At 42.4% G+C, this 14,087-nt stretch overlaps 1 protein-coding gene across 1 annotated transcript in view; it reads left to right on the top strand.

Annotated features, from left to right (window-relative positions):
• SLC25A24 (solute carrier family 25 member 24) overlaps positions 1–8,667 on the top strand; it is a 33,223-nt gene extending 24,556 nt beyond the window's left edge. Inside the window, exon 11 of the mRNA XM_084291525.1 lies at positions 8,614–8,667. The gene's annotated coding sequence lies outside the window, so the exon portion shown is untranslated. The remainder of the gene's footprint in view (positions 1–8,613) is intronic.
• The last annotated feature ends 5,420 nt before the right edge of the window (positions 8,668–14,087 follow it).

A 14,087-nucleotide genomic window follows, 5' to 3' on the forward strand; every position in this document is an offset into this window, starting at 1 on the left:
TTTACACAAAGTTCATGCATTTTGTTTGTGCAATTGCTGGAACAGTTTCCAGAACAGCCTTTTAATTGAACACTTCTCAATTAGCGTAACTGTCCCGGCAGACGTTTCTTGTGCAAGCTGAAGGTATGAGACCCAAGAGAAGTAGCCAGTAGGTTCTCTTACATGATGTCACTAGTAGAGGCAAAAACGTTAATTTGAGAAATTAAACCACCTGAATGGGTGGGTATACCTGTCACGTTACACCAAGCTTTTTGCTAACATATTTGACCCATAGATTAGCTCTTGCTAGAGCACTGACATGGAAACACTCCTATTAGACAGCAAGTAACACATGTTTTTTAATCATTGCTAATTCATGTCATGCATGAGCCACTCTTTCCCTGGTGAGCCTGAACTGCCCCTTCTTGGCAGAGTTTGGAGGAAACAGTGCAGATTCAGATTGAATTCGAGCAGTGCCATCTACTGGCGTGTTGTAATACTGATTTGAAAGGGAGAATTGCTTTTCTAGATAAAACATCTGAATTATTTTTGTGGAGTTATCTTTATAACGAAGGGAAAATAGTTTATAATCAGGTTAAACCCATTTGAGCCATCTTCTTAGTGGTGATTATGTTAGTGTGAACTAACATGATGTGTGGGTGCCATACGCTTGTGTGAATTACAAGAAACAAGAATCATCATCTCTGCTTGGGGTAAGGTACAGATAGAATTCATACCTTGTATCAATTGGCATGACTGCTTTTAATCGAAGACATTTGAAATAGAAAAGTAGAAGATGGGCTTTTTTTCCTTTCTCATAACATGCTTTTTAAATGTCAGTATCTCAGTAGGATCTGCTGTGAAGTGGAAAGGTTCTCTACCAGCATGACTAAAAAAGGGTACGAGGCTACGTGATTATGTTAGAAAAGTGAAAAATGCTCTTCTGAATCTCAATACTTACAAAGTAAGTATTATATTAAGATCTGCACTGAGAGCTATGTTAACTATTTCACAATGTTAGCACACCATCTGAGTGCAGGTAGAAGGCTTTTCACAATTGCTCACTTAAATTTTACAAAGTCATAGAATCATAAAATATCTTGAGTTGGAAAGGACCCCCAGAGATCACTGAGTTCACCTCCTGTCTCTTCACAGGACCACCAAAAAATCAATCTGTATGTCTGAGAGCATTGTCCAAACACTTGAACTTCCCTGGGCTCAGGGCCATCACTACTGCCCTGGGGAGCCCGTCCTAGTGCCTGACCACCTCTCAGTGAAGAACCTTTTCCTAACACCCAGCCTGACCCCCCCGTTGCAGACTCATGCTGTTAAATTTTCCCACAGCATCCACGTGCAGCCACTGATTTGTTTTGCGATGCAGTTGCTGTGTTCTTCCAAACCAAGCAAGTCTGTGCCGACTCGCTCTGGCACAGCGCTGTTCATTTCCACCTTTTGGGCTTCTTAACAAATGCCCATCTGTTTACCCTACAACCTGTCTGTTTGACACACCTCATGATTCCTTATCCACAACTCCCATCCCAATCTAATATCCTAAATATATTTCATTGTAGGAATTAGGTTTGTGCATATCCTGCTGCGGAACCAAATGTCCACTCATCATCATATTGGAAGTTATGGGACAAGTCAATGATCATCATGAGTTCCATCTTGCCCCTTCAATGGGGTCTATCCTGGAGAGCAAATCCCGTATCTAAATGAACTCTGTCAGGTTCTCTGTAGCACTGGAAGCTCAGCAAGTTGCTCATGTTGTATTCGTGTAACTCTGAGACTCTTGCATGTGCTATCAATGGCAGCTGGCTGGTTTACACAGGCCTAATTTCTCTCCCTGCTTCAAATTTTGTATTCATTTACGCTCTGCACCTTGACTTCCATGTTCAATCCTTGGACTATTTTTCTTTGTTCTTTTGAGTGGGTATGAGACCTCTAATTGTGTCAACTGAAGGGAAAAAGTCTAGTTGCTGCAGTGACACTGTTGCAAGGTGGCCACTCAGTGCATTTTTCTTCTTGATTTTCTGTTTATCATCTCTTGGAGAAAAGGGGGTCTGCTTGGTGGCTACCTGCTCCCAGAGACCTCAAAATCATTTTGCTGTATTTCATATGCTGAGATTTTTCCCAAATACAAATGTGTAATCATTTGAATCTGCTGCCCTTGGTACCTGGAGGAACAAACAGTTGTAAGAGTTGCTGCTTATCTTCCTCTCAGCTGCTGGGCTAACCCAGCGGAGGTGTGTTTTGTCCCTTCGGGCCTCTTGAGAAGGAACCCAGTGCACTCTTACAGCTTGGAGGTTTTCTTTCATTCCTGATCTCTTATGCTGACCTCAGATAGGGAATTTTTGCTTTCTGTAACTTCTGCTTCTGCCTACTTCTCTGATCATCCCCAGGGGGGTTTCCATTTTCTTTTTTGGCCCAGGCTTCATGGCAAGACAGGCTGCCCCTCGGGAGCGTCATCATACCGTGAGTTACCGTCATCTGCACCTTCAGGAGAAGCTGAGGAGACTCGATGCAGTAACATTGCACCTTAACACCATGCAGAGATCTTTCAGGAAGCTTTGTCAGCTTCTGCAGGTGTGACATGCCTGTGAGCAGCCTGGCAGCAGCTCAGTAATCTGCTTTAGCTGCTGGTCTTAGTGCCTGAACTGATGCCATCTGCTTATGTGGAGTTCTGTCTCTTGCTGATGTATTTCTAAATTATAGTCATCGTTTTTGGCCACAGAATAATTTAGTTGGTTAATTATTATGCAGGTGAATGGTATTATGCTCTTTAATGATGCATTTAGTATTAAATAGCCTTAAAAATGTAGTTGATGTTATCAACTTTTAGTACCATTTGGTACATAGCCGTCTGTTTTCTTGCCTTTTTATTATTTGTGATTCATACTTAATGTTCTTGTATTTCTGTTTTTCTTCTTGGTGGCTCAAATTCTTCTCACAGAAACAGGAAATAAACAGGAAGAGGGTAGTCTGTGGTGAGACTGCATCCATCTCTGACATTAGTTCAGCTTCAAGGCTTTTTGTATGCCAGTATAGCTTTCCTTTGTAGACAAGCCCTGGTGCATTTTCAAACGTCCGCAGAATTTATTACCCAAATGCTTCCTGGTGGTACTGTGCAGTCTGATTTCAGATTCAGCCCAAAGGCATGCTCCTGTGCATGCTTTGCTGGGGCTGCAGCGGTTGGGTTGTCCAGTCACCCTCACCGTGCAGTGAGACAGGTGCCACGCTCCTGATGTGAGGCAGGGCCACAGATCTGCAAACACACGTGGGTGAGTCCAAGCCCTTTTTTCATCCATTACATCCATACCTCTTTCACTGCAGAGTCATGTGGGTTTGCACAGCTCTTGCTGGGCACCTACTAGGTTAACATAGTATGTAGCTGTGGATTTTAAGGTCAGCACTCTGATCTCATCTTTTGTGACCTCTGATAATTGCAGGCCAAATGGTTTCACCAGGTTATTGTGGTGTCCATGTCCGTCCTACTGCTTCCAGTATTCCTATGTAAAAATGCTTCACAAACCTCAAATGGCTTGGGCCTGGCAGTGACCGACTAAACAAGGGGATGTTCAGAGGCGGGGGTGACCCCAGGGATGGTGTAATGGGAATTGGTTTGCAAACAGGATTTCTTAGTAATCTTGGTGGTACAGATCACTGTCTCAATCCAGGCTGTACCTCTGAAACCATCCTTCTGAAGTTAGACACAGAACTGTTACCTTTGTCCCACAAATGTTAAACCTAGTCATTCACATTTTGTTGATCAGGGCTGTAAAGGTTTCTACTGTAGGCTCAAAGGTTGCTTGCTGTATAAAGGGAAGAGCAATGTTTTAGAATTCCTTTTCCAAGTTTGTAGCTTCTTTCTTCTCACTACTTGGACAAATTTTGCAAAGGTTTCACTAGGGAAGAAAGAGAGAAGAGATGTAATTGCAACTTGACACCAGGTGATGAAGAAAGATACCAAATTCTGACTCCATCATCACAAATGCCTACTTTTGTTATGAACAAGATGATGTTACTCTTTATGGATTAGGAAAAATTGGAAAGTTGGGTTATGCTATGTGGGTGGAAAACTGGGTTCTCCCAGATTCCTCGTTTTGCCCACACAAAGCCTGCTGCCTCTGGGGTGGCAGCAGTAACAGGCCCTGTGACTGTAGCCTGTCCCCTCCGCAGTGTCTGTGCTAATGAACGAGTGGCAGAGCACACATCCGATATGTCTGTCTCATAAATACTTAATTTTGCTTTTACCAGTCAGCCAGGGTTTGGCAGAAGATTGGTTTCTGTGCAGCACAGGAAAAGACGCTAGTGCAGTGTTGCACTTCCCTGCAGGGAATTTGAGCGAGGGTAGGAGCGCTTCTACATCAGCCATAGACACTGCCATCCCCTCGAAGTTGTTTTGATGTAGACATCAGATACTGCTCACTAGTCCCATAAGGAGTATCCGGTTTTAGATTATTGTTTTTCCAGACTCCTGTGGTTTCTCTAGCCTAGGGAAAAAGGGATAAAGAGGAAGATTTACTCGGTGTTCTCATCTGTTCCAGCAGACTGGTAGCTGACATCCACGCTTTGCTGCGAGGCAGTTGCTGGGCTGTAGTCTAGTGGCACTCATCATTTCCACAGTGTGGCATTTCGGTAGCAAACAGTGTGATCCTGCAGGCAGGCTGGCAGAGGGAGACTTTCGTGACGGGTCTGCTGCTGATCCCACCTACGCCACTTCTCGGCATCTCTGTTTCTTGTCCCTTCTTGTCGGTAAGGCACTGAGCTTCCTGGGAGTGCCCTGCTGTGACGGGTCGGTGTAGCCTGAGGTTGTGCAGTGATTCAGATGCTGTTCTGATAAAAAGTTAAGGGCTTGGCCTACAATAGCACTCGTTAAAGTAACACAAACTTTATCTGCGGAGTTTTTCTCTTAGTTTGGTGTTTAAGGTAAATAATAGGAATAGTAAGTGCACAAAAAGCCCTGATGTTACCCAGGAAAGCAATCACCTTCTAAAAAAAGGCTGATGGACAAAGTTGCCCAATGGGATAAATTCATGGGAATCTTAATTCATGGAAATCTTAATTCATTGGGCTCCTCCGGAGCGTTTACACCGGTGGTTACTGCACCCTGCCCGCCCTGTGCTGGGCCCTGGGCCTCACACCGCCCAGCAGAGGCCGCCCCGTCCCTGCTCTTAGGGTCCCGCACCGCCAGCACGGGGGCTGCTGCCTCTGAGCCCTGAGGGGGGCGAGCCGGAGCTGGGATCGCAGCGAGCAAATGCTGCCTGGGGCTGAAGGTCGGGAACAATGTCCTGACGGTGCAGAAATCCCCCCGGGGGGTTCCTATTGCTTGGGATGCTGTTTAAAAATAGCATAAATCAAATCTACAGCAACGTGTATCACATGCAGCCCTTTTCTGCTGTAGGTCACTTATGCTTATTTCAGTCCGAGACAAGGAGAAGAGGCTTTGGATTGTCCTTTAGCAGCCAGCTGAATGGCAGATTGCATCAGGACAATCTTGGATCTATTTTGGTTTTCTGCCGGAGTCTGAGCATGTAGGATGCCTGAGGTACCCAAACTGGAGACTAATGGAGTACGTAGGTAACTGGGAAGGAGCAAATAAGCATTGTAAGCTGAAGCCTTCTGTTCACAGCCAGTCATGGAAACTTCTCATGAAGAGGTTTCAGCAAATAATTTGATATTTAATTGTTGGTTAATGTTAGTATTAAAAAAATTAAATTGCTTTTGAGTATTCCTCAGTGTTCATCTCCTTAAATTTACTATTGTGCTATAAGAAATTGCTCAAATAGCATCTGAGATCCCAAATGGAAAAAGTTCTGGAAGTTTCCCAGGTAGCAGAAGTCGACTTTCATGTGGTTTTCTCTCAAGGGCTGGCATTTGCCACGGAAGATGCGTGGTAGGAAGCCAGTGCTCTAGGCATCTCTTCCCCAGAAGTTGTGTCTCTGTGGAACTATTTGAAACTTGTAATTACAGGCTTTTTATTTAACTTCCAAGTATATCTTATTAGTATGTGAAATATAAACACTTCAGGAATTTATAATGCAACTGTTGAGTACGGGCCTTACATAAGGAATGACTGAAACTCAACAGAGATATTTCAGTAGTTCTTAGGGGTTTCCACAGGTGAAGGCTTTACTCCAGTGCTTTTGTTTGGAAGCTGCTTTTCATAACAAAGTTCTCTCAGTACGTTTTCCACTCCAAATAATTCATCTTTGGTTTTGAAACTCTTAGTGCCTGAATGCTGGTGAAGCTCGACCAACAGTACTCGATGGCCTTCAACTGTTTGTGAGAAGCCAATTTGGGTGTTACCACAAATTGTTGCATCAAAAGCATTCCCCCAGTCCCAAGCTACACAGAGGTGTCTCTCTGTTGAGAGCCTCAGCAGAAGACCCGAGTGGGAATGGGGCTGGAGCATGAGCTGCTCCTCCACCATCACCACCGTGTTCTCTGGGCTGAAGTTCAGAAACTTGCTTAGAGGGGTTCAGGGAGAACTCAGGCTGATTAGCCACAGCAATAAAGGCTATCAATCTCTATTATCGAAGCATCAAATTCACATGAAAATATTTGCCAACATACAGCCTTCATTTCTGGTGAAGGCTTTAGGACTATCAGAAAAGAATACAAAAAGGCGAATGTGGCAAAGCTCGATTCTAGCATTTTTCTTCATGTTTCTTCCTTAAGGACTTGTAGAAAAAGTGCCCAAAATGCATTAAGAAGCTTTCAGTCAGCAGCTGCTACGTGTTCTTTCTGTCATGACTGTGTGTCTGAGGTCACAGTCAGAAGCTAAATCTTTCACAGAGCTATGAGGGAGGAAAAACTGCAAGCAGCCCATCTTGTGGGCATGGAGGAGGGCCGGTGGGGCTGTCACCAAGTCTGGTTTTGTCACCTGGAGGCAGATGTGCAAGCCCTTTCCCTCAGCGGTCAGTCTGCTGCTGAGGGGGCAGGAAGGCAGCGGTCTCCTGGGTCTCAGACACTTGACACTTCACAGGAATGGAAGAACTAGAGCTGGCTGTCTGCTCTTAGATATTTGTTAAGCGGAACAAAAATGGCCAGAGCATCAGAAAATTGGTCAGAGCTAATGATCAGTCTGATACAATATAAGCAGAACAGTTTGTAAGGTGATTTTCCTTTTTGTCAGTTAGACTTTTAAAGCTGTTGATCTGCCAGAGGGCTTTTTTCCTTTTTTTTTTTTTTTTTTCTTTTAACTTTTTTTAAGGATTGCATATTTCTGCCTTTTTTTTAAACAATTCAGCCTCAAAAAAGCTTAATTAAAAGTTTAAATTTTTATTAAGTTTTTAAATATTTAATTATCTAAAAAAAATGGCAAAACTTAGAGATTTACAGTACTCGAAGTTAAATTCTTAACTCATGTTGTTGAACCTGAGTTGGCAGTTGTATCTTGGTACCTAAATATGCCAGGTCTTTAACTCCAGACAGAAAAAGCAAAACAAACAAAACCCCCTGCAATGAAGACATAATGAGATGCAAAATGATTTGAGACATTTTGAATAAGGTTTTATGCTTTCTTTCTGTACAGTTCTATATGTTTACTTTAAAAAACATTCATTTTAGAAGATAGGAAATGAACATCTGGCAGGAGATAACAAAGCTGGGATATTAAAGCAGCCTTTCTATTGTGTGTGTACATATAGAGGTTTCAATATTTGTCGTTAGGTCACTTATCTCCTGTTAATTTCTAATAGCTTATTTCCTAAGAACATGTGAGATGTTTTCCCTTTCTTGTTAAAAAAAGAAATTTTGATTGTCTGTGTTTTGAAACTGTTACTAGGGACCTTTGGAAAAATTTTGAGCGCTGAAGTGGAACATGTTCATTGTCTTCTTTGTCCTCCAGTAGCCACTGGACTTATGAGACATCGGAACCTGAGCCACCTGAAACTCCTTTTCCTCCAGTGTCTACTGCATGCGCTCATGAGAGCCAACTCCAGGGGCTGAAAAGTCCTTTCTGCAAAGACTCACTCTACTCAGATTGAGCCACTCTAGGGCAGTCTGTATGGCTTCTGCATGCAGATTATTTTTATGTATGAAAAATGTATGAATATTCCCTCAGGTGTTAATTAATGCAATTCTTAGTTATTGAGATTTTAAAGCAAAAAAAAAAAAAAACAACACCAAACCAAACCAAAAAAATACAAGGTTCTCAGAGTATTCAAATGTACTCATTATATCTCGTTATTCAGTCCCGCACCTTACATGCATGTAGCTGAAAAGCCTTTCTCCTTTCTTGCTTATGCTTATGACCACACTGTACCTTTGTAGCAGGGAGAATGTTTTCCTTTTAGTTTTGTTCATCTGAATGTAAAATAAGGATTTTTTTTACATGTCTGTTCTCAATAATGTTCCAGTTTCTAATTTGTAGGGTCTTCTCTAGTGGTGAGGTCAAGAAGAGGAGCTTAACCCTCAGCTGCAATCACGTTATAAATACTTTCTCTGTTAATTCATTTTATCGGTAAATGGCAGTAAAAGTCTATGAAATTTACTGGGAAGTTTATCAGATGATAAAAACAGAGAATGAAGAGTTAGAACGAAGTACATCCCTAGGGACACTACTGACGAGCCTGCAGATTGGGTGGGATAAAGATGCTCATAACAGCATTGTATTCATGCTCTCCATAGAATAGGTGATGTTCTGGAAAGAGGATCTTAGAAAAACAAGTGTTGATGGAAAGGAATGAAGGGGAATTTGCTGCAACTGGGGGAAAAAGGAGGTAAGTGCTCTGGGTTCTGACTTTCAGATTGCACTCCATAAACGGAAGGCCACTAACATCTCGAATCACATCAGGAAAACAAATCTTCTCCTTCATTACTAAGAATAGCTCATGTTATTGCATTGAAATAAATTCTCAAAGTTATTTTTTTCTTTTAGACTCCATATTTGCTCTTGTAGCATCTGGGAGCACAGACAGTGGAAATCAACAGACTGATCCCATGAACAGCTTTCATTTGTCTGCACAGAGCTGACTCTTTTGAGATGCCAGGAAAATGGGCAAATTTTGAATCACACAGTTTTCGTTGGAAGGAGTGATTAACTTGTAAACAATGCTGTTAGTACCAGTTTGGGTAAGGAAGAAATTAATTTTTATATAATCTGTATTCTCAGTCAAATGCCATGAGTTTGTCTTGCCTTTTCTGTCCTAGTGTGAAAGAAAATACAAAACTGCGTGTACACCTGCTAATACTTACAAAATGCTCAATAACATAATAGTGCTGTAACTGTGTTACAGTCTCAGAGCAGCAGCATTGAGTTGCTTGCTGTCTGTTTGGAGATAAACCCTAATTGCATCAATATTTAGTGACTGTGGTATGGACCACAAAGACTATTAACCTTCTGGCACACCCAGCATACTCATGCTAGCAGTGCACATGGGACTTCCAAGTAATTGTGCATAGAGGGCTTGCAAGAGCAAAAGCTTTAAATGGTTCCTCCACTAGTAAAACCAGGATTACAATCTCTGCAATAGATCTGGGAGCATTTTAGTAGAAAGCTCTGACAAACAAAAGGCAGCAAAATGCTTTAAATGGCAATTCTACCTTGCTGCTATATAAGAAATTAAAATGTGAATAGAAGCCTGTAATTAGGTGCTCAGTAGCTTAATTTAATATGAGGTGTTTTTGAAACTTGATGGCAAATCCTAGATAATGGTGATCAGTTCAATACTGATAAAAGTCTGTGCAGTTCACTGGAATGACATCTCTTCTTGCATCGTTATAGCAGCCCTTAAGCTATGCAGCACCAGAGCTAAGGAGAAAAAGACGTAATGTAAGTAAATGGAATTGTATCTCTAATTTTATTTTATTTTTAATTAGAACTCTCTCAGACAGCTTTTTTCTAGCTCTAGGTTCAGGTGAGCCATGTGAAGTGTGCTGTATTGACTTAGGGTGTGAGCAGGAACTCTGAATTTCATTACAGGTTTATAATTCAAGGCAGCAAGGCAGCCTGGTTATTTATTTAAAGCAGTATTTTATTTTTCTTGAATCTCAAGATTGAAGAAATTTATATACTTGTTTACATAGCAGCTGCTTTTAGCTTTACATTTAATACATGGGATTTGAAGACCATCAGTTGAAGCCTCCCTGATGCCTCTGTCAATTTCTGTGGAATTCAGGCTTTCTTAAAAGCAGTTGCTTCTAACCTGCAGGAAATATTTAAAGAATGTGGCTAGTGTTCCACCTCCTCCTGCATGGCCTTTCCAGGCAGCTCTCCACGTGAGCACTACCATAAAGGTCCTGCACACGGCCTGGCTTTCTCTAAGTCGTCATTATCACTGGTAATTAGAAGTAAAGGTGTTTGTACCAGCACAGCTTTTGTTTCGCTGGCCATGTAAATCACCTCACTTAGCCAGACGCTCATTGCAGTGCACAGTGCTGGTGGTATCTCAGCCAGAAGTAAATGATACAGACATTGAAAACTTTCAGTAATTATTTGATGTGGACAATTTCTCTGATAGCAGTTGCCTGGAGGTAGATTTACAAGAAACATGTGAGCTGTCTTCTTGAAAATGACCTTAACTGAGAAGGTGAAGCAGAAGTGGGTTCCCGACTTGCTTCCTTTGGTTGTTTGCCACATTCCTCCCTTGGGCGATGTAAGATAGGTACATTTAAATAGCTGTCTGTCTGTGTGGTGACACTGTATGCGGAGATAAAGGCACTGCATGTCTGATGGAAATGGTGCTTGGTGCAGAGAACTAAAATGCCACTAAATAATGCCGCCGTGAGGGAAATAAAATGGTGAACTCTTACGCTACTTCCCACTTTTCCCAAACCATGAAGTTTTCCAGTGGTATTTGCATTAAAGAACAGCATTGAATTACGTTGTTAAGCTGCATATCAGACAGACGTTGCAGTGGATGGAGAAGTTAGGTAACTCTTCCAAAGTCACAAGAGAAGTCAGTGACCACCAGGAATAGAACCCACACATGCTGACAGCCAAGTCTCTGTGCGAGCCACAAGACCGTCCTTCCTCCTGCACGCAGAGAGAAGAATCAGCAAGAAGCGGAAGGAGTTTCTGTGGTTTTGGAAAGGCTGTTCTGGTGATTCGCACATAATCAGCAGAAGGACAGGAGATAGTCTTCATTTACATAGAGGGCTGGCCGCATGGCTCTTACTGTAAGTATTTTGTAATTTGGCTGCTTTCAAACTGGACTCCTTTTCCCAGGGTTGGCCAAATATTATCCAGGTAGGAGGAAGAGTCAAAGACGAATCGATGCTAATTCATCTACAGGGTAATTGTTGATGGGGCTGGTGAGTTAAAGATACAAGCAGCAAAAACACCACCTTCATACCGTGCTGGTCCATCCTGAGGAGTAAAGTCCTTTGGGCAGAGTAGCTGGGCAAAGAAAGCGCCTGTAGGGCTAATGAGGAGAAATGTTCTTTGGTAGCAGCTTTTAAATCTAGTCTGGCATAAGCCATGGAAAGCATCACTATGTTCAGCTGTTTTATTAGTGATTCTCAAATACACTCATTTTTTCCATGGTTAACACCACTTCCCAATTTTCATCAGTCATCTTTTGAGCAGCTTCTCTCCCCCCCGCTTCCTTCAGTCTGTGCTGTTAGTAATTCTAGCGGCAACCAACAGCGTAAGTAATACCACCATGTAGGCAAGACTGGGGAAATATGATCAGTGTTTAGCAGAAGCAGTTCAAGAGCCAGGCAGCTGTCTGCTAACCCAGGTGGTACTTGGTAGATGCAGCTGAGAAGTTTGGGACAGGGAGGGAAAAGGTAGGGAGCAAAGTTACGGGACAAATCCTGTCCCATAGCATACAATGGGTGCTGCCACGGGTGGTGTTGATTGAGGAGAAGTAGCTTGCTCTGGTAATTTCTCCAGAACTGCATGTACTGGGTGCTAGATTGCAGAAGCATCAGGACGGTCTCTACAGAGCTAGGTCGCAGCCAAAAATGGCTATTGTCCATTTTATAGCATATGAAATAAACTATGCTTTTCTGCAGTTACGGTGTAGCTTACATGATGTATCATCTTAAACCATTGACAGAGAACTTTTCTCTATGTTGTCATCCTAAAATGAGATGGGAATGATAAAAAAAAAAAAAGGTGTCAGTCATGTGTTAATGAAGATGACTATACTTTTCTTGCATACGCAACAGCAGGCAAAAACGTACATTTGAAATCATTACATAACATTGCTGCGGTACTGATGAAAGGCCTTAGGTAGATCAGAGGTCCCCTGGCTTTTGGTGTTGTGCAAACAGTAAACAGCTATTCCTACCTTAGAGAGCATACATCAGCTGGCAGCCTTTCTTTAGGCAAGGCTCTCTGTGGGCACGGAGAGGGATCTTGCTCTGCCGTGACCTGGAGAATATTGAAATTGTGAAGGAAGCGCAAGGCAGGGTAAGTGCAAGTGAAAACAAAAATGGGAGAAACTGAAAGAGAAAATGCTTCTGTGGAATAAAAAATCTGGTGAGCATGAAAAAAAAGTGCTGGGTGCAACTTGTTCTGGTGGGAGTTTAGCTTCTGTAGCAGCTGGTGAGAGCCAAAGACATTTGGGTTCCCGAACATACATAGTCACGCTCTGACTGGTGCTGTCAGTTCAGATGTGGGAGTCCCAGAAGCCTTTCAGAAACAACTTGAGCATGTAGGCACATAACGCCACTGAGCGCCACTGTGGCATTACTTGAACGAGAGAGAACAGAGCCTCTGATGTACCTACACCCAGACTGTAAGAGTTTCAGGTTCCCGAGTCTTACTACAATGAATTCTTGGGAAGAATTCATTTCTCAGTTCTCTCAATTCTCCAGCCTTTAAATCCTGAGATTTCAGTGTCTTACTACATACATTTTTGCCTTCCTATAGCATTACATTTCATTCATATTCACATCCATTCCCTTCTGGCAGCTTTTCTTCCATTAACATTGCTCTGATTAGCTGCGAAAGAGTGAGCAGATATACTTGAAACAGGTTGTTCCTAAGGACCAGCCACTCTGATGTTTATCCTCTTATGGTGTGGCACAGCTGGGAATGGCAATTTGCTCTTGTAACAGGTTGACCAAGGATCAGCTACAGTATTAAAAGATTAGTGCCCATTAATTTCCAGTGAGCTCTTCCGTAATAACCTCAGCATGTTGATGCAGATGTTCAACATTTGCGTCTCTTCCTCATTTACAGAACATTTTATTTGAAGTCTAGCTAAAATAAAATAAAATGTAAATAAATCCCATTCTTTTAAATTAAGTTATACTATGTGTTTAAAGAATGCATGGGCTTTAAACTTACATTGCATTTAACAGTATATATTTTTTGACATCTGGACGATAGCTCTGACAGTGCAAATGATCTGCTCTTAGCTTGTAGATTGCAGTGCTGACAACCAGAGGAAACGAGATGTGGACTCAGTAATCACAAAAACATCCATCTAATTTGTTTCCAAGGATTAATAACATGATTCAATCTTACTTATTAATGAACTGTGTACCTCCATAATTGGATACAGCTGTTACAACAACTTCTGCATTTATCTGGTGCTGCTGCTGTAGACAGCTACCACTGTAGCACTGCAGGTCCACTTCTATCTCATGTTTTCAAATGCTTAGCTGCTACGTGACTGAACTGATTTGTTATAAACCTGTTTCTTTTGCCAGTAGGGAGAAAATGAATTTGGTGAGGATTTCTTGACTAATCCTGATTAAACTTTAAGGACTGTCCTTCTATTGGTTTTTAGCCTTTCTTCACAATCTTCACAATTCTTCACAATCACATGCTCTTAACGCAGCACAGTAATTAGGTTCAAGATAGGCTACTACATGGGGCAACAGCAATAGCACTACCGTTCTTAGTCTTTAATTCATTAGGTTACAGAATCTAAGACTCGAGTGGTGCTTAGTCACTCCACGACAAACTCTTTAGAGGATTGGGCAGGCAGGATCAGTCCTTCTCGTCTCACTTTGAGATCTGGCCTTTAAAGAGCCTTGCCTCAGAAAACCCCAAAGCCACAGAGCACACTCATCACCCTGCCGAGCGGTCATGAGCGAGCTGTATATGGTGCCACTGACTTACCCAGCGGAGGCTGCAGGGCAGGTTGGGGTCGGGAGGCGTCTCTGCTCTTGCTGAGGATGTGGGCTACGGCGGCCAGCGGGGA

This window comes from Netta rufina (genome assembly GCF_964035555.1).
Source record: "Netta rufina genome assembly, chromosome: 8".
NCBI lineage: Eukaryota > Metazoa > Chordata > Aves > Anseriformes > Anatidae > Netta > Netta rufina.